The sequence below is a fragment of the Parus major genome, chromosome 2 (assembly GCF_001522545.3).
Source record: "Parus major isolate Abel chromosome 2, Parus_major1.1, whole genome shotgun sequence".
Lineage (NCBI taxonomy): Eukaryota > Metazoa > Chordata > Aves > Passeriformes > Paridae > Parus > Parus major.
Window position 1 is genome coordinate 105807706 of NC_031769.1, and position 22216 is coordinate 105829921.

The window sequence follows — 22216 nt, forward strand, 5'->3', positions numbered from 1 at the left end:
CTGCCAAAAATAGACTGAAAAAAAAATAGCTTCTTCTCTACATCCCTTTTAGGGAAGACTGCATAGAAGAATTCATAATCTGCATTGCTTTGATCGATCATTCAATCTTTGCATTGGTGATGTTTCTAATACAGGGGCTTAGCCTCTGGAATGACTCCAAACAGAATGGAACAAAGCAGCTAAACGTGTGTTAGGTTGTGATCTGAGTACTCTCAGGCAATAAATCTTTAATTTACAAGATTGGCAAGTGTCTCAAAATTAGAATTAAAGGAATATTTAGCATTAGTGATGTTCTCAGTGTTGTAAGGAATTGCTTTCCTAGACAATTTTTGAAAGACTGGGTCTTACTGCCAAGCATACTTCTAAGATACCACTAAACCACCCTTTTGTTACACTCCTTCTCAAAAATCAAGCCCAAAAGCCAGCAGAAAGATGTAAAAGAGGAAAGGAAGCAGAAGCTCATACTTATTGTGGTTCCACCTGATAGGATGATTTCTTTTAGCCATGCTTCTAATCCATCCTGCTGTCCCTGAGCAGGACATTTTGCTTGAACAGTACAGAGAGAAAATTGGTGTGAACTAGTCTGCCTAGGAAAGGGGAATTTTCCCTCAGGCATGAGGACAGCACTGTGGTAATGTTATTTGTGTGTGTGAAAGGGTAGAATAATCTCCCATGATGGCTGAAGGATGATTTCAGGTTTACCTATGCAGGTAAACTTAAGCCTCAGGTGTGCATGGTTGCTTAGACACACAGTCCTCCTAGACTAGAACCATAGAGGGTTTGAATTTCTCCTCCAGGACTGCTAAAACAAAATCTATCTGGTTCCCAGCTTTCCCCTTTCTGCTTTACATGTCCCCACGCATGGGTGAGCATCACACAGTTGGGATGCTGAAACAGTCCCACCTATTTCACAAAAAATGCCAGCAGGCTCCTCCAAACACCTTATCCTCTCCACCCCTGATGAATGCTCCAGCAAGTATTCCCTCAACAGTTCCAGCATCACACCAGGCAGAGCAAGTGGGGGAAATAACACCTCTTCTCATGTAAAGACTCCATGAAATTTTCATATTAAGTAGAGCAGGAACTGAAACATCCCAAGTGAGTGTCCTAATCCCCCTGCCTTGCCTCCATATTTGCTCTCCCTGGCTACTTAATTCTCTCTTACAAAATTGAGCTGCTTCACTGGTGACAAATTGGGAACAATCCCACGCAGTCCCTGGCCTGTTAGTTATGGTATTCCCCCATGAGATACAAGCTTGAAGCTTTTTCCAGTAGAGAAGTGAACTAAGGTCTCCAACAACCACTGAAATACTTCTCCTAACCATGAAATGAGGCACATCTCTGAAGAACTGTGTTCCTGCCAATGTGCCTTTCCATATGCAATTACCTTCTCCCCCTGCTCTGCTTTGGGATGGGGGAGAAGTGGGAATTTGGCCCTGAATGAAAGATTATTAGCTTCTTTCTCAGCGAGGGAAAGGACAGGGACATACAATAAGAATATTAATTTTAATGAGAAACTCAGACTGGCAAGAGAACTTTATTGGCAGAAGTAAAATTAGCTTTTCTACATAAACAGTTAGTGGTGTCAAGGGACTAGTCATTCATTGCCCAGAAGGAAAAAAACAAAACAAAACAAAACACAAGAGTCTTTAAGGGTCCTTACTCTCAAGAATGCTCTTCACTGTTTAATACAGAGAGGATTTGCTTTGTACTTCCGAAAAAATAAGTATGAAAGATATCGTCCCTTTCCAGCATTTTGGAGTAGTAAATATCCAAATGGAACAAAGTACTTCAGGCTTCTCTCTTGACCCTTTGCCATCTTCCACACTGACACATGTTCACATGCTCTACATATTTATTTTTTAAGGCCATTTCCCAAGTCAGAAGGTCCTCCTTTTCCTCTTTTCCCATCCCTCTTGCCACTCTGATCATGGAAAATCAACTGTTATGGTGGGACTGTCCTTTTTTCTTGTTTTCCCCTTTCCAGCTTCCCTGATCTAAGAGGAATGGAGGGGGAACCAGGGAATCAAGGCCTCCTCATTAGGTGACAGATCATGTGGGGACCAACCAGTGAGAGTCACGAACCAAAGGCTGTTTCTTGCCATTTGTACCACACATGTTAAGATAACCTCTGTACTGCCAGGGCAAAAGCCAGCTGTGTAGTCTACTCAGTGATTTTCTTCTGTGTGTGTTTGCTGGTAGGATAGGATTTAATCCACAGAGTAAGAAACCATGGAAAAATTACAGATTATACAGTATACAGCTTCCTAGAAGGAAGGTTTCATCTTGCTCCCACCTGATACTGTGGAGAAAAATAACAATTTATGTCGGAGAACAAGAATGCAGCCAGCCTGCCACAAAGGGTGCTATTTAGTAGAAGTGATCCTATTTTATACTTGAGAGTAGAGCAAAAAGGAAAATAGTCACTAATGCTTATTTCTTCACAGAAACTGGACACATCTGATAATGTCTTTGTGCTGTTTTGGGTTTTTTTTCTACCCCAGCACAGTAGGAGGCAAATGCATGCAGATGCTCTAATACTTCCACTTCTGTACTGTCCAAGTAGTCCATGACCACTACTTTGCCTGTATCAGAGGCCAGCAAAGCCAGGACAGTGAGCACATACAGGGTGAAGCTACTGCTGGCAAGAGGTAAAAGAAAAAAAGCAAAACAGCCACTCCTAGACCCTATAGCTGTTGCCTGACTTCTCTGGGTTCCAAGTAGTAACAAGATTGGTAAATTCCTCTTTTGAGGGGTTTCCCCTTATTACATCCCAAGATCTTGCTCTGGTTTCTCCCTTCAGGTCCAGAGCAGCCAGGCAGAAACATCTGGGAGCCTTGCGTCTGCAGTGCCAATATGCATGGAGGGAGACTCATTTACACCAACAAAAAAAATGCCTGTGCATCTACTGACTAATCAGAACACAATTTGTCAAAGAAAAAATATTGTTTATGCATCAACATTCACTTTGGAATTATTTTTTTTTTCTGAAGATAAACAGTAAATGCCATTTACATCCAGCTGCCACATCCCGGTAATTCAGAACACATTCAGTTTATGTATAACTTTGTTCATACTTTTCCTCATCTTGAAAATAGGATAAAAAATCTATCTCAGAATATATTCTGCTATAATTAAACAAATACAGTCAAGATTCAGAGCCATCTGTATTTCATACCATACTTCATAATGTCTCAATATCACAAACTCTAAGGAGTAACACTATACATTAATGGGAACATGTGTCGTATCTACTTGCTCTTTATGACTTACAGGCTATCTATATTATCCCCATGTCTCCAAATCTCTGAAAACAAGTGTAAATAGTAATTCTTATTAACTGCAGAGACACCTGCACTGATATGGACAAATCTGGTCAACAGCAGGTTCCCCTGCTGTTTTACTAAGCCTGCAACATGCTCCTGTCTCTGGCAGATGCTCCTGTTTTGTATTACTTCTAAGCAGATATCAACTTTATGCACTTTTTGAAATTCCTTTCAGGAACCACTGTCCTTCTGGCTACCAAGGGCCTTTTGCTGGAGCAAAGCAATGAAGAGATCAGGGAGGTACCAGGAGACTGTATTTTGGTCCTGAAAATTATTGGCAGTTTTTGTAATCTTCTCATATCCCTTCTGCTAGGGATTAGAAGTAGCAAGAAGGGTAGGTTTACTGGGGAAGTCTTGTAAAATAAACAAACATTACCAGTCTAAGCATCCACCCATTAAATACCAGTCAAATTACCAGCTTAAGCACCTAGGATTGCTAAATACCTTTCTTGAGCACACTAATAGATAATACTTCTCTTCTTGAAAGCTCTGAATATTTCTATGAAGCAAGAACGGCATTAGGGAAAAAAGTAACATAGCATCAGCCTGGGAAAATGTAACAATAAACAAACCCAAATGAATCATAAATGGAACACTCTCCACAGTGGATTTTGACTGTTCTTGCAGCTCATGGAAACACAGCGCTGAAGGGATCCCTTGGATCACTTAGTGCAAAGCTGGTTGGAGATAGACAACAATTTAACGTCATTCTTTTCTTAAAATGAAGAATCAATATCAAAACAATTTCCAGGGTCCTGTCCCATATTATTTTTTCTACCAGACATCTGTTCCCAAACCATACTGCTGGTTGTTTGCCCAGTGTGAGTCCTGCAGGGAGATACCTCCTTTGCAGAGACAGGGTGCTGCTGGGCAGCATCAGAGGCAGCACAGGTCTCCATGAGGCATTGCTCCTTCCAACTCAGCTCCATGTCCCCATGGCTTTCCTGGCACCTCGTCTGTTTTCAAAGTCTTGAGGCTATTAGAACAGTATCTAACATGATGGGCCAGAATCTTATAAGAGTCAGAAAGTCTTGAAAAATTTACTGGCTTCCATTGCAATGGGCCATTTTCCTTTTTGTTGCATTTCTTGGGTTTGCAAGGGTTTTTTTAACCTTTTGTTCCCAGAGATACAGAAGGGGACAGTCAAGAGCTGCACACCACAGACTGAGATACCTGAGCAGTTTCACCCATGAAGGCACAGCTCTCCCTTTGTGGCCCAGCTCGGGACTCTGGGACCTTTGGCACAGACTCACACAGAAGGGTGTTTCTGCCCCAAAACCACTGTGATTAAATCAATGTGTGGTATTTCCAAGTAAATGTAGCTGAGTAAGGAAAGGGAAGAGTAGCTTATGAAGCTGTGCAGAGCTTATATCCAATATCGAAACAATAAACTAGCTACTTCTATGTATTAAATAGAAATACAGACAACTGATGTACTAAGCCAGAGCCCAAAAGTGATATACCAGCATGGCAATTAGGAGCACACAGAAAAATGAATGCAAGCAGTGAAATTAAAAGGCAGCATTGTTAGAATTGTTAATTGTATGGTAATTGGAAGTCAAAGCAAGGACTATTTAAAAATCCAGGTTGTCTACTAGGAGTTCACAGACCAACAGCACGTCAACAAAAATTAGGAAAGGAGTCCAGATTTTAATTGTAAATGGGATACTAATCAGCAGCAGCTCAGTTTCCCAAGTGTGAGTCAGAGGTGGTTGCTTGACATTTTACATTTTACTTTTAGCTTTAACAAAAGCTCACCAATGGCCTGTATAGGGGAAAGTTCCTAGTAACTGGTAACTACTACATGTTTAACTACACAGCAGAAGGATCTACTTGGATAAATCTCCAAAGCCCCACATATAAATGTCTATATCCTAATTATGTAATTAGTTGTGTGAGTACATACAAAATGTCTGCAGTGAAGAGTTTCACAGTGGCAGAGGAGTCAGCACTGCATGTAACTGTTTTTATAGTCATTTTACCTGCACTCCAGCTTTTCTGAAAGACAGGTCCAAGTACTGTTCTTTGTCATATTTCTTAGGAAACATTGCAGAATTAAACACCAGGACTAATATGGGTAATTCTTTGAGAGGCAGATATTAACAGTTCCCTGATTCCTTTCTTGTCTACCCAGGCAACGTACAGTACATTTTGCTGGTGTCTCACATAGGGGTTTCCACTCATTCCTTGGGATGACAGCTGGGGCACACCAAAAACATCTCCCTGGAGACTTAGACCAAAATATCTACTACACTCTCAATGTGAGTATCCTCATTTTCAGCTGAGAAATTTAGCTCAGAGAAGTTTCAACCAGATGAAGATAATCTACAAATTGAGGTGATTTCATGAGGCAAATTCCCCAGTGGAGCTGAGATGAATTTTTCTCATCCCACCACAGCTAAGTGCACAACTACCTCCTGGTATCAGGTATTTCTCCTCTGTGTGAAGGGATGACAGAAACATAATTTGCAGAAGTCTCGTCCTTTTTAAGTAATTTTCTGCTATTTTATCCATTAGCAATAGGAGAAAGCTTGGCCATTGCTGAATGCCAGGTAGGCAATTAATACAATCATTTCTTCTTTGTTGCTGGTCCCTCAGACTCTGGAACTCCTCGGCAGTTGAGGATTAGTAAAATAACCCCAGTCACTATGACTAACTCATAAACTTTGTTTGACCATGTGCTTGGGCATGTAGGGCTTCCATTCTCTGAGGCACTCTGGTCACCGTCAGGTTGCGTTTGACAAGTAATATGGATAATAGTAACAATCCTTAGAGTTTAATATTTCACCAAAACATAGGGCTCTCAAATGCTCCAATCCTGAGTGATGTATTTCTGCTAATGATTTTGCCACAAAATATTTTAATAGCTACAGGGCTTTTCTGAGATGACTTTACAGGTCATCCCTTGTACAGTCTGGGCTAGGTACTCAGGAAAGGTTTTCATTAAGGGTTTATCAAGGATCATTCATTCATTTCCAATTTTCTGTGTAAAGCCATCTGGCCATGTGTGTACCATTACCCTGTACCCATCACCATGGCATCTAAGTGCCCTCTTCATGTCCCTGTTTATATTCATTATTGACTAACGTTTGCAAACAGAATTCTGTTCCCTGTGAAGATTTGGAGAAGGACTGCTCTTCATACAAATGCCACATTCATGTGTTAACATGGGTGTCTGTGCACAACAAAATGTTCATTAACAAGGTCTATCTACTACAAATCATTCATTCCTCTGTTTCAAAAGTTTTCTGTACCCAGCCAAGAGACTTCACTGACTGCTTACTAGCTCAGCACTAATAATGCACAGTAGAAAGGAACAGCTTGTGAAGACCTCCCCCAAACCACAAACACCCTCTTATAATAACACCTAACACAGCTAAGCTATGGTCCCTCATAGCAGTTGCCACCATCCTAGTGCTGCCTCAGAAGAAATCTGTGTTGTCTCACCAGCAGCCAGAAAACAGAGAAAAAATCATGTTTCTCAAGTAACTGGTTCAAAATACCAGAGGGAACCAATGGACATCATTTTTTCTTCTAACCAAGGGTTTTGTGTGCCCAAAACACTTCTAGTTTGTTGTCCCATGTCCATTTTCACCGAGGTATGCACAAAGTGGATATGTATTCAAAGAACAAGCTGCCATTTTCATACTGAAAGGACTGCAGCCAAAATTGAAGTTTTCATCTGCCGTAGTACAGACAACCCCGCATCTCCAAAATCAAATTAATGGGAATTGCTCTGCTATCAGAACATTTGTACCTAAAGCATCTGTCTAGGAATGCAGATATTGGCTCTGTTCTCTACTTTTTTGCCTCCCATTCTGAAAACCTGTCTGAAGTATAATCCTGTAAATTGACTGCAAGGTCAAGGCATAAAACTTAGCAAGTAAATAGTGCAAAATCCTGAAATAAACACCAAGGAATGCGGGAGTGCCAATGCAAAAATAGCAATAAAGAACATTTAAGTGTCTCACATAAATGGCTAATATAAGCCTGATGACATCCTCTTCAGCATCAATGCACCTCAGGCCATGCCTTTGCAAACAATTAGGTGCAATGAAAATTTGCAGGCACATTTATCGGGAGCGCAGTAGGAGCTTGAGTCACACAGGGAACATGATGCATATAAATACAGGCCAAAACTGTTTACTGCTACGAGTAGCCTGGATAAAATCAGATCAGGGAGCAGGAAAAACAAAATGTGGTAAGAGACAGCTGAAAATTGGTTTGGACACCTCTCTATATAGTATACTAACTTAACCCCACCTGTTTGTTCAGTAGCAAGCAGAATCCATGAGCTGGTTTAAAAGGTGACTTTCAAAAATACTTAGCAGGAGGAGATGTCGTGGAGCAAAAGCTTAAATCTCCCAGAGTCACTGTCTGGCCTGTTGTGTGGCCTCCACGGTCTTCCAGAGTGGCAAATGCTTCCCAGGATGCTCTGGGAGAGCTGACACACTGAACTAATCTTTAGTTTATTGATGTACTACTTCACTGAGAGATGTACTATATCAATAAATGGCTTTAGTTAAGAAGCTGAGGTCTAAGAAGCAGTGGTAGGTGCTCGCAAAAGTACATCAAAGCTTACAGAAAATAAAATCAAGAGCTTGTGGGAGGAAATTGATGTCTAGGAAGGACAGAAAGAACAAACAAACATCGAAAACTTCTAAGTAGGAGTTTTGTAGAAGACAGTGTTGTTGGCCATCTTAAACATTTAAGAAACCACATTTTGCTGGTTTCTGCATTCTTCCCAGTTTTACATCAGCCTATGAACAGATTATTAGGGAGTAAATAGCAGCAGCCACCAGTAAAAAATCCCAATTGCCTTATGATGAAATAGGAAATCACTGTCCCACCAAGGGCAATGTGGCCTGGTAACTGATAGATTTTTTGCAGTGATAAACCCCAAATCACTTAATACGCTACTGCAGTAGACAGGACTTGTAGTCCAGTTGGGCTTGATGGTAAGCTCAGAATAGAGGAATAGGAGTAAAAAAAAGTCTAAGTTCCCTCAACAAAAGACACAATATTTATGGCTTTTTTCCTTTAGTTCCTATAATTTGATTTTTTTTCTAAAAACAGTGGAAAAAATTGGACAAGTAGGATATCCACAACAACTGCAGAAGTGGAATACCTCCCTGCAGCTGGTATCTCTGTATACATCTGGTCTTTTGTCATCTTCTGCACACGGGAGTGTTGATGGTCTCCCCTTGCCCAGCCCATGGAGGAGGTGCATTTCCCTGTGCCCCATTCCCAATCCCACCCCACTGATTGGTGCTAGCTGGCTGGATTCCTCAGCCCACTCACACCCTTCTCTGCATTACTCCAAAGGATGTGCAGCTGGCACTGGACTCAGGAGAAGGCAAGTCCCTTCACACAACACACTGTAGGTGAACATGTGAACCCAAGAAAAGCGATCTTGCTCTGTATTTAGTAAGGCCTGTTGTGGTAGAATGAGGGGTAATGGTTTGAAACTAAATGAGGATCAACTTAGATTAGATACCAGGGAGAAGATTTTTACAATGAGGGTCATAAAACACTGGAACAGATTTCCCAGAGAAGTGGTGGATGCCCTGTCCCTGGAAACATTTAAGGTCAGTTTTCATTGGGCTTTGAGCACCCTGATCTAGTTGAAGATGTCCTGCTCATGGTAGGGAAATTGAACTAAATAGTCTTCAAAGGTCCCCTACCAAACTATTCCAATTCTATGATCTGTGATGAAGAGTAAAGGATCCCCCTTTTCTAAAGGTTTTTCTAAAATAATTCCTTAAAGCAACATCTGTAGGTGAAATGCTGCTGTTATAGGCTTTGCTTTTGGAAAGCTGCTGGAGATAAAGGAAGAAGCTGTTTCAGTTGAAAAGATGGATCAGAATACTTGAGGCAGATATTGCTTCTTGCTCCTGGATACAACTATTCAGAAAAATGGAACTGCTCTCCTCCCATGGGAAAAGGCCATGCTACGACTTTGACACATTCCTGCAGAAAACAACTGTTTTTTCACATTTCCCTGCTAGAAATGGGCAATTTTCTCACAAACACTGTGTTTTCTGTCACCTCAATTTCCTACCAGTATTCCCCTGTACTACCCACTTCTTGAGAGCCCCAGACAGGACAGGGAATCTGTGTTACCAAATGCAAAGAGCTAAAAACAGACAAAAAGGAGCCTGATCCTGCCACCTAACAGTGGCTTCTGCTGCTCCTACTTTTTGTGCAGTCATGGGGTACTGAGTCTCACCCCACAAATTAACCTAACTGAGCTGCAGGACCTGCCCTTGTATCAGACATGTCCTTGTTTTCTATGGCCCCTGGTTCAGTGTGTGGATGAACTGAGGTGATCCCTGGACTGACAATGAGCCTGAACAGTGATTAAATTTTTGATTCACACTATCAACCAAAAAGCCATGAAAATAGTGGTGCTTATTCTGCTGTTGCCGCTTCCCTTCCCTACTTCATCGTTCTCTTAAAACTTTTCCAGTTCTCCGTTCTTCACTTGAGCTTTTTCTCTGACATGGCCCTTTCCCTGCAGCCTATTGCATCTGGAGGATGCTCAGTGATCTCTTCTGGCCTTGCTGCAGCTCCAGCTCTCTTCCTGCAGCTCCTTTTTTCCTTCAGAAGAGCTAGGACAAGTGCCAGCTAAGGAAGCAAGACATATCTCTGCTAACAGCTGCTCCTTAAAAACTTGCAAAATCCGTAAGTGCTGGGAAGATTGTTCATCCAGGGGTTACAGCTTCAGAGAACACTCTGGCCCCAGCCCTTTCCTCTCTGATGGGTTCTTCAACTCGAGTGGAGCTGTTGAACAATCCTTTACTACATTCTTTTCTATGCCAGACACATCTTCTCAGATGCAAATCACTTATGCCCCAATGCACTGTTTTACATTCAGGAACACCACGGCACTCATTTATTGCAGATTTTACTTGTGCATAGCCTGTATTCATGTTGCAAAGTCATTTAACACATAGCTCTTAATGTCACAGGCATCTCCTAGCATTTTAGGGAGGACATCCAGGTCAGCCCAGGAGATGCTTTGGCAGGTGTCTGGCCATGAAGGTCTTTGCTGTCCCAAGCTCTCAGACACATTTCAGTATCACTGCTCCAGCTTTTGCTTTAAATCAATCCAATGGTTATGAATTTCTACAATGTCTTTGCAGTTTCAAAGCTTCCTCTTGAATTTCATACTCAGGCAGAGCTGCCAGTGAAAACAATGAGCCGTTTGCCTGAGTAATCAGCATAAAATTGGAGCTGAGGTCAGTAAAAATTATTGCAGGAGAAAGGTTGCAATAGCTAAGCCTATGCAGCTCTCCTGTTAGCTGTCTAAAGACTAAAACTTTCATTCTGTGAATCTTTTTATAAAGCCCCCCAGCTTACAGTTTTCTCTATAAAACAACCATGGATTTAATTTGGCTTTTAAAGAAGAGAAGGAGAGGAAACACCCATACCTGATCTGCATCTGAAAAGTAAAGAGGGAATTTTACATAAAGCAGAGCAAGTCAGAACTTTTTTATTTCAGTCTTTACTGGGGTTCTGATTTTACGTCAGAGAGTATTTCATAGAATCTCATATTCTGCTGGTTTTGTTTCCCAATGATATGTTTTTAATCCTAGGCTTTGCCAGTAGTCAATTGCTTCTCCTGTCCCTTGCTGCCCACCTCTGCCTTGCTGTCAGTATTTCTGGCTGACTCTATTCACAGCCCTCCCTTGCTAAGCTCCATGTCTGCACTGAGATTTCTCCCTACAGCCACAAACCAAAAGCCTTAATATAACCTGGAAACCAAGAAAAGTCAGTGGCAAGAGACTGAATGGGAGAGGGGGAAAAAACACTAAATGTGTGCACTGAGCACTCAGTATGTATTTATTGTGGGAACTAGAATAGAGTAGAAACCGACCTGAAAACATGAAACAAGTGGGGGTTGGGGGGAGAGTTAAATCCATATATTTATTTTTATGATGTGAAATCTATTACCCCTATAAACCATTAGTAAGGTGGGTTGGGCTAAAGGTTCTAAAATTTTTTGTTCTAAAGGGTAAACTGTGTCTGTCTTGATTTTTCAGGATTGTGTGCAGCTGACTGCAGAGCTGGTATATGTGTCAGAAACCTGACAGAAACTAAACCTGAAAAAATGAGGGTAACATACTTCTACTTAGAAGATTTAAAGACGTTACTTTTTTTTTTTTTTTTGGTAGAATCTCTTTACCATACCCAAAATTGGCTAGGGCAAAAGATCTCTGTTATTCAGCATCTAAATTAAAGGCTGATAAATCTGATTGTTCTGAAGTGTTCTCCTTTAGCCTGCCAAAGTGATTTCCAGAAAAAATGAGTAAGACATTTATTCTTGTCCTTATGTATCAAGTGGAATGAAAAAAAAAGTGTGAAAACCTAGAAATTCATGTTTATTATTTCATTATGCCTATGCTTTTTACAACCCTTTTCCCCGCTTATTCCAAGGCACATTCCGGGATGCCACTTGCATGACTTTTAAGAAAGACCACATAAAAATGTCAGACTAGTTTTACAAAAAGCCTAGAGGCAAGTAGCACACTCTTCCTCTCACTTTAATAAGATTAAAAGTGGCAATAACAGTTCATTATGTTTTTGAACAATCTCCAGAAGAAGCACACAATCTAAGAAATTAGAGAGGATGCCATGCTCACTTTCAGGATTCTTAGAAGTACTCTGCTGGAAGCTGGTAGACATTTGACTTACAGGTCTTTAAAAATTTCAGACTTGTTTGGCTCAATTCAGTAATTCAGTCTCAGCTTTGTTATGGAATGGCTTTGATCAAACAGAAATAGCATTATTTAGTTAATAAAGTAGATTCAGCCTAAAATCATTCTTAGTGGTTCTCAATATTCAACTTGAAGTCTATAAACCAAAGCTGTCCCCTTGTCCTTTCAAAGCCACCAGGAAAAGACAGCCAAGATGCTTGAAGAACACATGCAAAAAGTGGGTAGCAAAATTCTGTTAAAGACTTCATTAATGATATATAAGAATATTTTCTTGTGAAGACAGATTAATCTTAAATTCCTTCCAGGAGGAGCCCAGTTCTGAAGAATGCTGAGAACATTTAGGTGTCTTCATTAAAAAACGCAAAGGGCAGCATGTAAGTTCCTCACCATAGTGAGTTTTCTTAAGGAGTGAAAGAGAATTGAAACTGTTTTTCAGAAGACAGTTATTCAATATGTCTTATGCTAACAGTTTCCTGTTCCAGAGAAAATCTTTGGAGAAAAGAGTGGAGGCAAAAAGACCAACACAGAGGCACCAGCAGCAACAGGCTCCTTATGTCTAGCTGACAGTTTTGGCAAAGCAGAAGACCAACTGGGGTTAGATGTCATCAGCTATTTTAGGGGATTTGTGTGTTTATTTATGACATTTTTGCATTTTGAAAAGGAAGAATTGTGCTGCTGCTCTATTGACAGCAGTGTGCACTTTTTTAAATGTCTTGGCAAATTTTAATATCCACAACCCAACCTAACAATTAATAGGAGCTGCATGCATAAATTCTAATTCCCCACTCAGATTCCTCTTCCTTCCCACATGAAATGTGATTGCTGAGAGGTAAGTATTTTCTTTCCAGGGAACAGAAAAGAAATCGCCTGACCTCCCAGCTGACTGGCATTGCCTGACCTTTCATTGACCTCACTGCAATTGCATACCCACAGCTTAGACAAAAAAAGCCACCTTTCAAAATGGGCCACTTAAACACTGTGCTTGGGGAAGATGATGGGAAAAGGAAGCACTACCTGTTCAGTTTTAACATTCTAATAATACAACAAAACACAGCAAGGAGAGAAAACTCTGGAAATGCCGTGGGCTAAGTTTTTTCTCCATTACCAACATGCTTTCTCTCGCTCTTCCATGAGTTTGTCATCCAACTACTCCAAAAGTCAGAACAATCCCAAGAAGATTGAAGACTTCAGCTCTATTCTATTTGATCACTTTCAGAAAGTGCAGACAAAACCCTTAAGATCAGTAGATAATATTTTTTTCATAATGAAGTTTGAAAAAACCAATACCTTTAGGAAACATCTGGTCAGGTGGGTCACAAAGACGAAGCTCTTCAGACAGCAAAACACAAAGTGCTTTGGATCTCCTTTTTCCACTGGACCTCCATCATGATTAATTTAGTTTTCTGGATCTTGATGTTTATTTTTCTCTCTTCCGTTGGGAATTGGCAGGCTCTCCCCAGCTGTCTGTTTTTAAACACCTTTTCCAGAGAAGGCAATACAAAACAATAGGGTCTTGTGGAACCTCTGATGAGTTCCCCCGCATTCTCTGTTCCCAGCCCCACAGGCTCTCTTTCCCTGGGTGGGAGAGGGTGGGCCGGCTCACCCTGTGAGACAAATGCACAAGGGTGTATGGGTGCCCAGGAAATGGTTTCTATAGCAACAGTAACTACATTAATGCATTTTGAAATTTCTTCCTACTCATCAGGCTTTAAGATTTCAAACATTGTGGAGACTCTTATCAGGCAAATGCTATTTCCTCATAGTCATCTTTGATTTGTTCTCATCAAAACCAGATTTTTATTGAGGGGAATCCTTTTTGGACGTTTAAAAGAAGATGTGGCAAAACAGCAATAAATAAGCAGCTGAGAACAATGCTTATGGTCCAGGGGAGGAATGAGGTAGGATGATCTGTTAGATACAGGCCACCTTTAGGATCCCTGGTCCAGCTGTATTTTACTGTTTAAAATCTCATGTTATATCCAAGTGCCCTCTTCTGTAGCCTGAGTCTTCAGAGAAGAGAGAGTTCTTGTAACTTAATGTTCTGTATTTCCTTACCATTAATTCTTGTTTAAATGAATGTTCCGTCTGCTTAGTAGCTATGCTGTGTGACGGACTAATAAACACAAAATAATACGAAAGTGGGTATTTTGTGTGGTATCTTCCTCCTTCAAAATCTTGCAGATGTTTGGGTCCCAGTGATACTTCTTAGAGGATGGAGTTTGCAACTGCTATAATTAAGCAATATAGTACCGTTAAGTCACTCGAGAGGAAATTAGGAACTAAACTAGTGCTGTGTGCCTAGGAAGCTGAAATTGTGAGCTGAGATCTTAATTCAGAGCATGAAAGTCTGCCTTTTTTTTCTAGTTTACTTTAAAGGAGGTGTTATTCCTATTATACACCATCAGAAGATCTAAAAAGTGAGTTAAATCTGTATTCAATGTTTATTTTACATGTAAATTGGGATCTCAGAGTGTGGGAAAAATATGTTTTTGTCACCAGTGCTTTCTGTTTTGCTAGTACTGTATTAGTTTTTAATGGGAAGGAGAAATGTGCTGATTTGGAGGCTTTCCAGGGGTTTGGCAGTATTCCACTGCATCAGCGCTGAGTAAAGAAGATGTTATTCTTTCTTGTTACAATAAGAACTGGGTTAAGGCAGTGCCACTTCTCTGAGCTGTCCTGGCAGAGCTCCACCTACAGAGAGGCAGCGAGACCAAGACAACCACAGTGTGAGACAGGGAAATGCTACGTGGTAGGAAATGAGCTCCCAGTAACCTGTCTGGGACAGCGCTTGTACACATCAGCTCTGCTGCAACCAGCCTAATGGGGTCAGGAGTGTTGCATCTCATGGAGGGAACAACTGTCTCCCAGACAGAACTGAAGGATCAGAGCGGGGATAATCCACTGTCACAAGAGCCTCACATCAGAGCACCTGTTAGCTCACATGGAGCTGTACAAAGCAGAGGAGAGCTCTTCTGATTGCTTTCTACGATGGTGATTTTGTGACATGCAAGGTGACCTGTCTGAATACAGCTCAGTCTGGGCACTCGCTTCTGCTTCCTACCAGCAGATCTGCACCACTTCTGGATTGCCATCTTCTTGATGATCCACTGTGTGCATCCCCACAGGGACTGTTGTTTTGTCTTTGACAGCCTGCAGGCAACTTTCAACTGAATTGTTGACTTGGAAGCTCTGGCGGTCCCCCAAAGTACCACCACATTTGTCTGTCTTGAAGAAATCTTTGTAGACCTTGAACTTGTCAAAAGTATTATCCTTCCTCTTCCCTTTTCAGGTGATGTGCTTTTACTCAGCTACCTATAGAAGGACCAGCCAGATATTGATGTACATTTTCAATTTTGTTCTCAGACTGATCTTTCTGCCCCTAAATTGCCACTTCAACAAATTGCTCTTCTCACTGGCGCTGACATACGTCTTCCCTGATCTTGCACTAGGTTAGAGTTTGGCAGCTTTCATAGATGCCATTATCTATTCTTCCTCTGGTTTCCAGGCCCACAGACACTCTTCATTCCTCGCTACTTACCTACCTTGTCTGAACAGAATTTAAGTAAAGGGAACTTCTCTCTTTGCATGCAAGCAAAAAAATAGTTCTACCGTAGTCTAAGTGATCCCAAAGCCTTGCTGCTCCCTCACAAGGCCACTCATCAGCATGTCAAAAGATGCCATCAAAGTGCCACTTCCCTGTCACACCAAGGTAAAAATCTTCTGAGGTCAAAAGCTTGGTATCTCTGGAGTGAGCTACTAACTGCATTGCAGCCGAATGTCCAGCCACAACAAACATCACCTATTGTGTACACCCTTGTGCAAAAACAGAAGAAACAAAATAAGAGGGAATCCTTTTCTGCAGGGCCCAGCTAAAAAGCCTTATACAGCGGTTGAACCCACAAAGAGACTAACCACATAAAGTTTATTCTGCCCTGTTTTTCCTCAGTGACAGTCAGCACTCTCATTTTGATATCCTACAAGTGGCATAACATTCAGGGATAGTAATCATCCCATTTCTGTGGTTAGAAAAGAAAGAAGAGACTTCAGAAGGGATGGGGAAGGACCTGAACCCATCTGCAAAGGGTTTTCCTATGGGGTCCCTCTGCAGTCCTCCAGATGCCTTCATCTTACCCTAAAAGGTGCTGCCCCTGCTCAGAGGTGCCCAAGTCCTCTCTGTGGTCTTCAGAGGTTCCGAGAAATGAGCTCTGCTCAGACCCATGGCTTTTCACTAGTTTTACTGAAACACAAATCTCACCATGTGTGACTTGAGAGCAAGTCTGGCAGTGCTGGGAATGAGTCTTTTCCCAGCCCTTGCCTCCTGGTAGGACATGGTAATCTCTCCAGAAGGAAATGTCTTTGAGGGTTATTTATAAGGGATGGCAAGATAAAAAATATCCCATTATTTGGTAAAGTCAAGTTTATCATGACAGTTATTAGAATGCCAGACACTGCTCAGAGTTTTGAAAGACAAAAATCAGCTTTGTCTCATACCCAGTCTCTGCATAACAGGGGGAAAAAAAGCCTGTTTGTCAGCTGCTTCCTTGATTATGTTCAATAAGGATACACAGGGCTGTTTTTATTTTCACTTGGCAATTTCTCTGTTACTATGACTTCACTAATCTCCAGTCCATAAATCATTTGAGTAAACAACACACCAACAAGCTCAAATCCAGAGGAAATTACTCCAAGGCAAGTCTTTATTCATCTTTCTATTTTAAAGGGAGAACTCAAGAGATTCTACCTACATGGGATGTCACCATGAGAAAAAGCTCCTGACATTCCTGAGGTTTAGCTTTAAAGCATATCATTAAGTATAGGTATTAAAGGGAATAGAGAATAGTACAGTATGGTCAGCTGAATATTTTTCTCTCTCTGAGTTCTGTTCCCTCTTGACCCTAACATGAGGATCCTTCTGTTGACTAGAGGGTCTCTGCTTCTCCTCCCACTTCAAAACCCTTCCTCCTAGCAACAGAAAAACTATCGATGTGTGGAGGCTTTCAAGACAGCCCATAGCTGTGCTCCCTTGAATGTCAAAAGAGGTTGGTCTCACAGCTACAAATCAAGCATCATTTTATTTAATAATATATTTCCTGGTGGTCCATGTCTCGTCTGAATTGTTTAGTTGCACATCTACCTTTTGAATTTTCTCTATAGCTGCAATCCAGTGCAAATAACATAGGTACTGGGGAAATGTGCACTGGCTTTATAAGACAACTTAAAATATAATCCCTCAGGGAAAAAACACTTTATAGGAATCAGAGGCAGAAAAAGCAGCATGCAGAGATGCACTTAGATGAACAGGTAGTCAGTTGGTCTAAGTCTCTACTGCCTTGTATCTTGCCATTTATACAGAATAGAATGAGTTCAAAACTCAAGGAAAACAGTCAAGGACTCAGAAAGTAATATTCCCACCACTGCCCACTTTGTGCAGACATTAGTAGCCACACAGTGTAAAAAGCACAAAACAGATGGTGTATCCTCAGTTTCCTTCATGAGGGGGGATAAAAAACAAGAGAACTCTGGGATACAATCAAAGTTTTTAGAATGTCTTTTGCAGGTTGTGAATAAATATTTCACATGCCAGCCTCTGGGAAGTCCTTGCCTGGACAGATCTCTGGCTAGAGAAGGATGCCATGAGTGCCTTGCAATCATCTTCTGCTGAGTGAATTCTACAGTCCTTCTTTGTAATCAAAGTATTTTCATATTAGGTGACACACAAATTGACAGGTGAATGATCTGATGTGATCCCTACCTAGGTATGAATTAGATCTACTGTGAGATGACAGCAAGAAACTCAATTCCATTAGCAGCTAGTTTACCTCTCTGTAAAATGGGGCTATTATTTTTCTCATAGTAATGAACAAGCTTAAGGATTTCTTGACACTGTATTTCATTTATGCTGACAGAGATTAAATAACTTATATTTCTAGACCAGATACTCTGGATTTACTTTCACCCTCAGTCCTTTCAGTAGAAATATGACTGTGAACAGTCATGTCAGATACTGTATTTTCTTTATGATCAACAGCTTGCCTAATCCTCCTCCTTAAAAGTATCTATACTGAATTTTCCAGTATGTCAAGATTTTTTCCTAGCTGTTTTTTGCCTCTTTGCTGCCACAGGAGACAGATGTCAAGACAGTATTTGAGAGGCTTTGTTTTCTCCTCATCTGCCTGCATGTGTGGCTCAATTTCCTTCATTCTCTGGCCCTCAGCTCTCTTCAGCATTGCTCCAAGTTCACCACTCACAGGAGCCAGAGAGGCTTTCTGGCCTGTCAGTTTTTGAGAGAGTTTGCTCTGGCATATCCTTGTGAGAGTCTTCAATAACAGTAAGAAATCCCCAGTACGGAGCAATTTAAAGGATGGTAAGAAGGGAGAGACCTACATCACAGAAGTCCTGGCACAGAAAAGAAAGTCCCAAGACACAAATCTCTTTTCTGTTCCTCTTAGGCATATTTCCTCTTTGCTTCCACTTCCCTTCTTTCACATGAGATTACCTGCCAGAAAATATTTCTTCAACTATCTTCAAATGTTCATCTTCTTTTGACTACCCCAAGGGCAAACTCAATCCCTGTTTTATTATCACCTTTTTTTTTCTTTTTTTTTTTCTTTTTTTTTTTTTTTTGCCACAGAGCCAGGATTGAGCAATCTCCAAATAAAAGCACTGCTTTTTCATCCAAAGTTGTCAAAGTGTTTTACAAAGGTGAGCAGGCAATGAGGGTCCTATCTGCCCAGCACACAATGGGTATCAGATATCACACTCAACTTGTAATTCCTCATCCCTGTCCCATCAGGAAATGCTACTAAATCCATACATTAAGCAAGCACAACCAGGATATCTAGGTAGAAAGGTGGAACCTGCCTGGGCAGATTGCTGAAGAAAGTCCTCTAGAAAAAAAAACTCCAATGCTTATTCAGGAAAAGAAGTTTTTTCTAACAAATGTGAAACTGTCCAGAATGAGTTGTTCATTCTTACTTTTAGAAAGAAATTACATTGATTTTTTCCTGTCTTCATGCCATTGTCTTATTTCTCTGAAGACTCTCAGTAGCATCACCTGTTTTCTCTATGGGGAGTCTTTATTTGTGGATGCTTTATGAAGCTGTGCTGTGCTATGTGCACCACTAAAGCAGAAGAAATTAGATTATCAATGAAAATCAGCTGAGTACTATCATTTCTTTCTGATGTTCTCTCCCCTTTCTTTGTAAAGTTTCCCCTGCACACTCCTCTTATTCTTCTGCCCCCCTAAATCCTCTGTCTCCCTCCCACCAAAAAATCCACAATAAAAACCACCTTATTACGTAAAACAACGGTCAGACATATAAAATCACTTATTCTTTTAATGTAAGCGGGATGCTATTCTTCCTAATAGCTTTCTATTGGGTGGAATTTTATTTCACTGAAAATTTTTGGAGCATCACAAGAACTGTTAATAAAACACATATTGATCTGCTGAGTTTTTTAAGTTAAAATATACCTGAGAGGCTCAATTTTCGAAGATAAATAACAAAACAAGCATAAATGAATATACTCCTTTTTAGTATTTAAAAGAAGAAACAATGGTAAATTACAATTTATTTAAAGACAATTTTACAACAAAAGTTTGAGAAAATTTCAAAGACATTTGTAGTGAAAATTCTCAATTAAAAAAACAACCTTTTGGTCAATTAGTCATTTAGAATGACTGCTGCCAGTATGTACAAGTGAAAAAGGCTAATACATGTGTATGTCTGAGTCTTAAACATATTGCTGCTCATCATTTATATTTCCAGTTGTTGATCCCAGGCAGCCAGAGTGGGGAGATGGAAAAGGAAATCCTGGACCCCATCCCGGTCCCAGGGCTGTGACGGGGAGGGACAATGGAGACTAAAAAAGAAAATGTTGCATTGGGCAATTAATTACCAGGTTTTAAAGTAAACCAAATGTCGTATAATCACCAGCTAATTTAGATATTTGTGCAGTTGATTGAAAATATGCAAAGAAAGCAACATTATTGAAAATTATTTTTAAATGTTTGGAATTTATTAGAGTCGACTATGGAAAAGAGATAATTAAGGATGCTAAATATAATTAATGTGTTGAGTTATAAAAAGCACTGCTTAGGTTAGGGGTTTTCCAGCAGTTAGAGAGATGGCTGACACTGTAATGACAACTTTACATTTAAATATGTTTGTGGTTCACATAAATATGTATTGAAAAATAATTTCTCGGTGTCTAAGGAGTATACCTCCATTTTCATATACAAGAACCCTTACACAAGAGCAAGTACAGGGGAGAGACAAGGCTGTGGTAGAGAAGAAAGTCCAAATTGCTGCATGATATGGATTTCCCTTGTCTTCAGCATGTGCAGATTCCCTGCTTGAGCAGGTAAGGTGAAGTGTTAATTTCTGGAGGTGTCAAAGGCTGGGGTTTAAATAAAGTTGATGCAAAACAAGGTGAGATCAGTTGAAGAAAACAAAGACACATTTTGCTGGTTTGTTTTTTAATAATCTAAGACTGCAGCCTTTTCACTTTGATTCTCCTGAGGGAATTCAACTCATGATTTTTGATCCCTTGAAGTTTACAGCCCTAGGGGTAGGAAGGCTTCCTCTAGCAAGAGGAGGTCCAGTGTAAGGGCAGGTCGAAGCAAGATGGAAAAAGCCTCCCTGCAAAGAGGTGAGTTTTGTTTCCATGCCTGCCATTGTAAGGAATGTTTGTGTTTCATATATTCTGTCAACTTTACCTGTGCATTCAAACCCCCAGTGTAACCACAGTGGAAAGCTGCAACACAGGGATATGGAGGAGGTGGGGCTGTGGGAAGGGCCAGCTCATGCTGCAGGGATCTAACATCAATCCCAAGGGGTCTACAGCAGTTTAACTGCTGTAGATCTGTTAAACTGTGCAAAATCACTTTGAGGAGCCAATACCAGGATGTGCTGCAGAGAGCCATGAAGTGTGGGTGCTGTGGGTCACTCATACCCAGGGGCATCAGCCTGAGGAGTGGTCCAGGTACTCAGAGCAGAAAGACATGCAAACTGACTGACAAACTGTGTCGAACCATCCTACGCCAGCACCAGACATTGTGGATCTTCTAGGGGGCTGTGAAGCTCAGTGAAGGACTGCTGCAGGTGCAAAGAGCTGCAGGCTGAGCTACCACATCAGCTGTTGGCATAGCAAACACTTTAAAATAAAAAAAAATCTAAAAATGCACAAAGAATTACAAGTTTTAGAATTGTATGGAAAGGCCAGACTTCCCTGACTAAGAGCCTGAGATTTAGCATGAAGAGATTTTGGCCCTCAGTGATTTCCAATAGGTTATAGATGCTTGAAACTCTGTGCCACCATTTAAACTGGCACTTCACATCTAAATCTATCAAAACATGGAGTTTGCCATCAGGTACAGTGAGATGTTGTACTTCAACCAGCAGGAGGATGATGCTTGCCAGATTCCCCTGCACTGTGCTATTTGGTTTTTGTGCTCATCGATCCTCAGAAAAAGTAAATTCAGACTGTGCAAGGGAAAGCAAAGCACAGATGGCGAGCTGGAGTCTGCAGAAGGAAATTCACAGAATCATAGGATGGCCTGAGTTGGAATGGACCTTAGAGATCTTCTTGTTCCAATTCCCCCTGCCATGAGGCAGGGACACCTTCCACTAGACTAGGTTGCTCCAAGCATTGTTCAATGTGGCCTTGAAAACTTCCAGGGATGGGGCATCCACAGCTTTTCTGGGTAACCAGTAAACTTTTCTGTTTCTGTGCCTCTCCACCATCACAGTAAAGAATATCTTCCTAACGCCTAATCTAAACCTACTCTCTCTCAGTGTGAAGCCATTTCCCCTTGCCCTGTCCCTCTGGGCCCTTGTAAATAGTCTTTCTCCATCTTTTCTGTAGGGTCCCTTCAGGTACTTCATTCTTCTTGGAAGGAAAAATTATAGTATTGCAAACATTATTTCCACAAATCAGGTCAGATAAAAGAAAAAGTCTTATTTCTGGGCAGACTTGGACTGCATTTCTTTGGGTTTTTGTGGGGGTTTTTTTGTGTTTTAAGATCCTTACTGTATCTTTGCCATTGCCTGAGTGGCTGCTGCACATGAAGAGCTTCCCTGATGTTTTAGATAAGCACTTAGCCTCCTGGAGAACAAAAGCAGTCAGGGTGAGACTCCTGTAACCTTGACAAACTGAAACCAATCCTTT

General features: G+C 40.9%; 1 long non-coding RNA gene across 2 annotated transcripts in view; it reads left to right on the plus strand.

The window, feature by feature from the left end:
* Positions 1–11584, plus strand: part of LOC107201027 — a 37009-nt gene extending 25425 nt beyond the window's left edge. The window contains exons 4-6 of one of the 2 annotated variants that reach the window (XR_001519954.1): positions 5461–5587; positions 9847–10010; positions 11372–11584. This is a non-coding gene — a long non-coding RNA (uncharacterized LOC107201027). Of the gene's footprint in view, positions 1–5460; positions 10011–11371 lie in introns of both variants that reach the window. The other variant, XR_001519953.1, reaches the window with a different exon arrangement.
* The last annotated feature ends 10632 nt before the right edge of the window (positions 11585–22216 follow it).